Genomic DNA, 7,500 nt, shown 5'->3' on the forward strand with positions numbered 1-7,500 from the left:
AATAATAATAATAATAATAATAATAATAATAATAATAATAATAATAATAATAATAATAATAATAATAATAATAATAATGATTGGGAATAAATGGACACCTATCTTGATCACCATTTCATATTTTTAAAAGTCAGCCAAATTCCTTAATCCATCATCATCTTCACATAAACACTCGCGAATCACTCAGCATTCCGTAAACAACCCTTGTTCGTTTGTCGTGACTATAACCAGTTAAAGGGAGCCTCATAAATCCAAAGATTGGAACAGATTAGCATATCCATCGATTTACGTTCGCTATAAGACAAATTTGACAAACAAGTTATCGATCAGACACTACAGACACACAGAGAGATCACATAAAATATTCCACGCAGAGAGCGAGGATGGGGGCGGGGGAGGAAAGGATGTGGGAGTTGGGGGGCATAAATTCTTGAAGGCCGTGATTTGCGGCCTCCGGCAGGGCCACCAAATACATCATGGCCGCAGTGAAAAATCCAATCGTGAATCGCTGGGATCTTGAAGAGGATGTAGTAATGGACATTAACACGATTTCTATTTGGTTAAGTTTGAGTGATTTGATTGATGGATCGCGGGGGTGGGGGTGAGGGGGTCGGGGTGGGGGTGGGGAGTGGGGCTGACTCTGTGCCGAAGAAAGGATGCAAGAGAAGATCAGATTCGGCTCTGGCAAATTTCCACGATGGCCTTCTTACCTCATCGCGGGCGAATTCGATATATTTGCGAAGTCGTGTGAAAGCATTTTTTTTTTTATTTCATGTTTTGTAGAGTCTTTCGTAAGGCTATGATAGTTTCCACTTGCCGTTACCATGCTTGCTTTTTTAAAGTTTTATGTTGTGTCATTTTCATGAAATCAAGAACAAACAAAATGCGTCCATTCTTAGATATATGGTCTTTCTGTTGTGCTTCTATTTTAACCTTAAGCTTAAGCTGTTTGAAGAAGCAAAATGTGTGTTCTCCACAAGCTTTGTAGTCAATCCGGAAGTGTCTCGATTTTAAGCTTGCGTTTAAACTGTGTTAATTTACAATATTTCCAAAAAAAAAAAGTTTTCTAAAGAACACGTTCCCTTTGGTAAACTCGCAGACGGTATCGTTGACTTGAGAGGAATTTAGACATTTTGAAAAACTTATATACAAAAGAAATAGTGAAACAGAGATATTTTTTACCATCTGGGGATAATAAATTTTTCACTGTTAAAATCCACCATAAATAATGAATTACATCGTAAATAATGAATAAACCTAAAGGTAACAAATGAAGGAAAAATGAATATTAAACAGCACAGCCCTGTTTGTTACCATCTCAGAACAGTAAGTATTTCACTTTTACAGTACATTGTAAACATGCATTCATTCTTAAATAATGAATAACAAGTAAAATAGCGCCGAAGTTTTTTCGGAGCAATCGAGTTCTCTGTACATCGTCTAATCAATGCCACCGAAAATAGATCTCGGTATAATGCTGTATGAGCCGCGGTCCATGAAACTTTCAGCCACGGCCCGGTGGCGGCCTGGCCTATATAGTTGCCAGATGCACGATTATGGCTAACTTTAACATTAAATAAAATAAAAACCCACAGAGGCTAGAGGGCTGTAATTTGGTATGTTTGATGACCGGAGGGAGGATGATCAACATACTAATTTGCAGCCCTCTAGCCTCTGTAGTTTTTGAGATCTGAGGGCGGGCAGAAAAAAAGTGCGGACAGAATAAAGTGCAGACGGACAGACAAAGCCGGCACCCCAGTTTTCTTTTACAGAAAACTAAAAATGGAAGGAGAAAAATGAAGAAAAATCGGTATCAAATAAAAATGCTATTGACGTCTAAGTAATCGGAAAATCCACTGTAGTATTTTCACTTCTCAGAAGTTCGTATCCTAATGAGTATCGTTACGTCGATGTAGAGTGTTGTAAATGGGGGATTTACTTTGCCAACATGGAATAATCTGAGGTACTAAACAAACCCCCCCCCCAAAAAAAAAGACATTATGGATCTCATTTGAAACCTTTCATTCCCAAGTTGATTTTAGCAGTGATCGTTATCGACCGGCTTACAGAAACAAAGTGTAGTAATCATCTTATCCTTGTTTACCTCTCTCGTTGGGCTTTCCTGCTATAAGACAATGAGAAAGAGAAAGACGAACGCCTTAAAAAAACAAGAAAGACTCAACGCTAATTCGAAAGACATTCCCTTCGATCGCTTCGATAAAGTTCGAAAGAAAAAAAAACACAAAAAACAAATCGATACACGTTTAGCTGAGGAGACACACTTGTCTGAAGTGCTAAATGTGAGGCTTAGCTTCAAAAAGTGTTGGTAAAGTGCAGTTTTTTTTTTTTGCTGCTTGTGTGAAGCCAAATCAGAGAGAGAGAGAGAGAGAGAGAAGGGGGTGGGGCGCACTGGGATTCTTGCTCCACTCCAGACTGCCGTACAGAAGTAAATTATAGATTTTGCTCTCTACTGATAGGTATATTTTCAAAGCGTCCTTACAAGCAAAAGGAAAAGTTTTCTAACATTGATTTTCTTGTGAGGCTACAAGATTATACAGAGATAAGTGATATCCAGTCAGATAATCATATACTATCACAATTAATCTTTGAGATAAGTGATATTCAGTTATATATGTATATACAGTATACTATTATTATTCTTTGTTATTGTTATTCTTTGGTTTTGTAAGTTATGGTACCTTGTCCTTGATTTTTTTTTTTATTTTGTTGATAATTGACCAAATTTAATGAGTACAGGTTTTGCCCCTGCAAATTCTGAAGGGATTACAGACCATATAAGACAATTTTATTGTTTTTCTTTACGCCCGTCGCTTTTTCTAATGGTTCTAAAATGTTCTTCCCTATTTTATTATGTCCCTCCCTACTGTATCATGTCTCTCCCTAGTGAATTTTTGTAGTTTGCTTTAAAGCCACTAAAGTTAAACCAGTGGACTCAAGAACCTGTAAATAGCAAAGAAAAGTGAGTTAAGAATACAACAGTAAAAATTCTTCCTAATCTGATGCAGTGGTTGCGTAAACAACCATAGATCAGCGCATTCAAAAAAGACAACATATGATAACCGCTTAGTTTCCGTAATGCACGTTATTTATTCGACTCCAGTTGTCTCTGTCTGTCTGTCTGTGTCTCTAATATCACTCACATCGGCAATCACTCCACATGATCTCAAGTCTCGCAACAAGAACATTGCGTGAGATATCGCTATTGTCCTGCGGTTAAGAAACATCACAGGAGAATAGGAGAGAAACAATACCAATATTCTTCTTCTTCTTCTTCTTCTTCTTCCCACTTGTTAGTAAAACTCTCTCTCTCTCTCATTCTCCCTCTCCCTGTTTCTCCTTTCTTTAATTTCCATTTCTTTGGTTTTGTAAGTTATGGTATCTTGTCCTTGATTTTTTTTTATTTTGTTGATAATTGATCAAATTTAATGAGTACAGGTTTTGCCCCTGCAAATTCTGAAGGGATTACAGACCATATAAGACAATTTTATTGTTTTTCTTTACGCCCGTCGCTTTTTCTAATGGTTCTAATATGTTCCTCCCTATTTTATTATGTCCCTCCCTACTGTATCATGTCTCTCCCTAGTGAATTATGTCTCTCCCTACTGCATCATGTCTCTCCCTGTTGGTACTGTGAAATGTAGTTCGAACTTTCCATACGTTTTTAGGACTAAATGTAGATGGTACGTGAATATTAAATTTATAATTCTTTTTGTTTATATAAATATAAACAGATAAATAAACATATATATATATATATATATTTATATATAATTTGTTTATTTATCTGTTCATATTTATATAAACATCTACATTTAGCCCTAAAAACGTATATAAATATATATATATAACTATATATAAATATAAGTATATATATACACATATAATCTATACATATATATATACATAATATATATATATATATTATATATATATATATATATATATATATATATATATATATATATATATATACATAAAATATTAAACCGCAAATTTATTCCCAACGACATCCGAAAGAAACGAAACAGAAGAGAAGAAACCACACAATGAACGTCCTAATTACCCGACGGTGCATAACACGATCGGATCCCGGGAGCGTTAGACCACAAAGGCTCCTCTGAAGAGTCGACAGATAATGCGACATTCAAAACCACTTCTGATCTGAGGAAGAAGAAGAGGAGGGGGAGGGGGAGGAGGAGGAGGAGGAGGAGAGTGTTCGAGTCGCTATCGGCAGCGACAATCGGATCTAAATTGCTGCGACAAATAACCTGAAGACAGCCAGGCTCACGAGGACTTGGTGCTGGCCTCTCTCTCTCTCTCTCTCTCTCTCTCTCTCTCTCTCTCTCTCTCTCTCTCTGGTGAATGTGTAAAGAATAGAGCATTTGTACATTTATAAAGTTTTATTTTGTGCTCTCTCTCTCTCTCTCTCTGTCCATGTGGTGATGGTGTAAAGAATACTGCATTTGACTGTATATCTTTAATTTCGCGCTCTCTCTCTCTCTGTGTGGTGACTGCGTAAGGAGTAGAGCATTTGACTGTATATTTATAAAATTTTATTTTGCTCTCTCTCTCTCTCTCTCTCTCTCTCTCTCTCCTCTCTCTCTCTCTCTCTCTCTCTCTCTCTCTCTCTCTGGTGAATGTGTAAGGAATAAAGCATTTAACGGTATATTTATGGAATTTTATTTTGCGCTCTCTCTCTCTCTCTCTCTCTCTCTCTCTCTCTCTCTCTCTCTCTCTCTCTCAGTGATGAGGGGAAAGAATGGAGCATTTGGCTGCATATTTATAACATTTTATCTCTCTCTCTGAAAAAGAAATCTACTGTACTTGTTTTCCACTCATTTTTACTTACACTATGGTACTTATATATTTTCTAAAGTGTTGAACATATATTTATCAATGTGCATTACTATCCAAATGCTACGGTAAGTGATGCTCGTTCTCTCTCTCTCTCTCTCTCTCTCTCTCTCTCTCTCTCTCTCTCTCTCTCCGATTTCAGAATGACCACTTGGGCATACGCTTCTTCTCATGTAAGCGTAATTTTTTTTACATTTTGGATATACAGTACAAGCCAAAAATATCTTGCTTAACTGGTTTGCGCACGCGCATGAGCGTAGAGCGTACGTGTGTGTGTGCTTAGATGCGTGAAGGAGTCAGCTATACCCGGAGAGTAATTCGTTTTGTACAGGGGTTGCGGGCACGTCACGATAATCATCAGCTTCAACGGTGGCTGTACCCAGACGCTGCCAAGGGCCTTTCTCTCTCTCTCTCTCTCTCTCTCTCTCTCTCTCTCTCTCTCTCTCTCTCTCTCTCTCTCTCTCTATGTGCTATTATCCCATTGAGAATACTGTTAGTAGTCCTATTCTACAGAAAAATGAGCTCGGCTTAAGATGTTTTTGATTCTCTCTCTCTCTCTCTCTCTCTCTCTCTCTCTCTCTCTCTCTCTCTCTCTCTGCTATGAACCCAGCTAGACTACTATTAGTTGTCCTATTCTAAAACAATGAATTTGCCCAAGATGTCTCTCTCTCTCTCTCTCTCTCTCTCTCTCTCTCTCTCTCTCTCTCTCTCTCTCTCTGTGTGTGCTATAAACCCACTTAGACTACTATTAGCAGTCCTATCCTACAACACTGAAAGCGGCCCAAGATGTTTTTGATTTTCTCTCTGTCTCTGTCTCTGTCTCTCTCTCTCTCTCTCTCTCTCTATGCTATAAACCCAGCCAGACTACAATTAGTAGTCCTATCCTACAACATTGAAAGCGGCCCAAGATGTTTTTGATTCTCTCTCTCTCTCTCTCTCTCTCTCTCTCTCTCTCTCTCTCTCTCTCTCTCTCTCTCTCTCCTAAACTTATCTAGACTGCTATTAGTAGTCCTTTAGTAGAGCAGTAACCTCCCCTTAATATGATTTTGGCTCTTTCAAGAGGACTGTTTCGTTTTCACTTACGAATAATACTTTTCGGAATACGAACCCGATATAACTAATTTTGATTGTACATCATATTACTGACCATAAGGCATTGTATTTTTAACTTACATTATTTTGGCACCCTGCTTTTTGTTAGTGCTTGCGTTTATATTCATTCATACTCATTTCTGACTGTTGGTTAATATTATTAAAATGAATATATTGCAGCTGGTGATGGGTAAAGAGCAGAAACTCGACAGCTTCTTGGGAATACGAAGTTGGAAACAGAGAGATGGATATTCGGTAACAATTTCCGAGGGGCACCACATTGGCAGAAATAATAAACAAGTAACAAACGCACCGTAGTTTCTTCGGCGCAATCGAGTTTTCTGTACAGCGCATAATCAAGGCCACAGAAAACAGATCTATCTTTCGGTGGTCTCGGTATAATGCTGTATGAATCGCGGCCCATGAAACCCTCAGCCGGCCGTGGTGGCCTGTGTTGTTACGTTGCCAGAAGCACGATTATGGCTAACTTCAAACTTAAGTAAAATAAAAACTACTGAGGCTAGAGGGTTGCAAGTTGTTATGTCTGATGACTGGAGGGCGGGTGATCAACATATCAATTTGCAGCCCTCTAGCCTCAGTAGTTTTTAAGACCAGAGGGCGGACAGAAAAAGTGCGGACGGACAGACAAAGCCATCACAATAGTTTTCTTTTACAGAAAACTGAGAATTAGCTGCAAAAGAGACGCCTACACTGAAATGGAGAAACGAGAGGCAACTGTACGAAAATATGAGTAATCTAAATTCGATCTAGTTTTTCTAAGAAAATGTGCATTACATGAGCTTGCTCTCAGATTTGCGGTACTTTAAGCCCTACAAGAAAACACTGTACTGAGAACAATTCTACGATGTAGCGAAGGAAGTTTCTCCTTAAAGAAAGGAAGAAACAAGATGGGCAATAAACGGAGTTCGTTTAAGGCGCTATGATACTGTAAAAAACAGATAAGGATTTTTAGATTACCACCGTGTACTATAGTTTGTACACAGAAATATTGAGGAGTAAGAAGATAATGTAATAACGCATGCAAAGAAGTTTTTTTTTTTTTAATGAGGGGATTTTAAAAACACACGACAATGGACATAAATAAAGATGTGTATGACTTGTCAGATAGGCACTTTAGTAGGAGAGATAAAAAAAACCCACCTTAAAACACAATTCTTAACGTTAGTTCAAAGAGTTCAGTTACCTCTATCATTATTATTATTATTATTATTATTATTATTATTATTATTATTATTATTAATCCAACTCCAATGCCATGCAAGACCTCACAAAACGAAAATAATAATAATAATGAAGATGATGATGATGATGCTGATGATGATTATTATTAATACAACTCCAATCTCATGCTCTACACAAAGCCTCACAAAACAACAATAACCCACGAGAATAACTCAAGATAAAAAATAATAATAATAACATTAGGTAAAACACCTTTAATACAGGTTTTGTTAAACAAAATGGCAGTTTCAACGGCACTTAATTTATAGAGTAAACGCTCAATTCGTCTTA

At 37.4% G+C, this 7,500-nt stretch overlaps 1 long non-coding RNA gene across 1 annotated transcript in view; it reads right to left on the reverse strand.

Moving 5' to 3' along the window:
* LOC136849832 (uncharacterized) overlaps positions 1-7,500 on the reverse strand; it is a 449,295-nt gene that overhangs the window by 205,336 nt on the left and 236,459 nt on the right. The window lies entirely within an intron of this gene.

The sequence above is a fragment of the Macrobrachium rosenbergii genome, chromosome 21 (genome assembly GCF_040412425.1).
Source record: "Macrobrachium rosenbergii isolate ZJJX-2024 chromosome 21, ASM4041242v1, whole genome shotgun sequence".
In the NCBI taxonomy this organism is placed as follows: Eukaryota; Metazoa; Arthropoda; class Malacostraca; order Decapoda; family Palaemonidae; genus Macrobrachium; species Macrobrachium rosenbergii.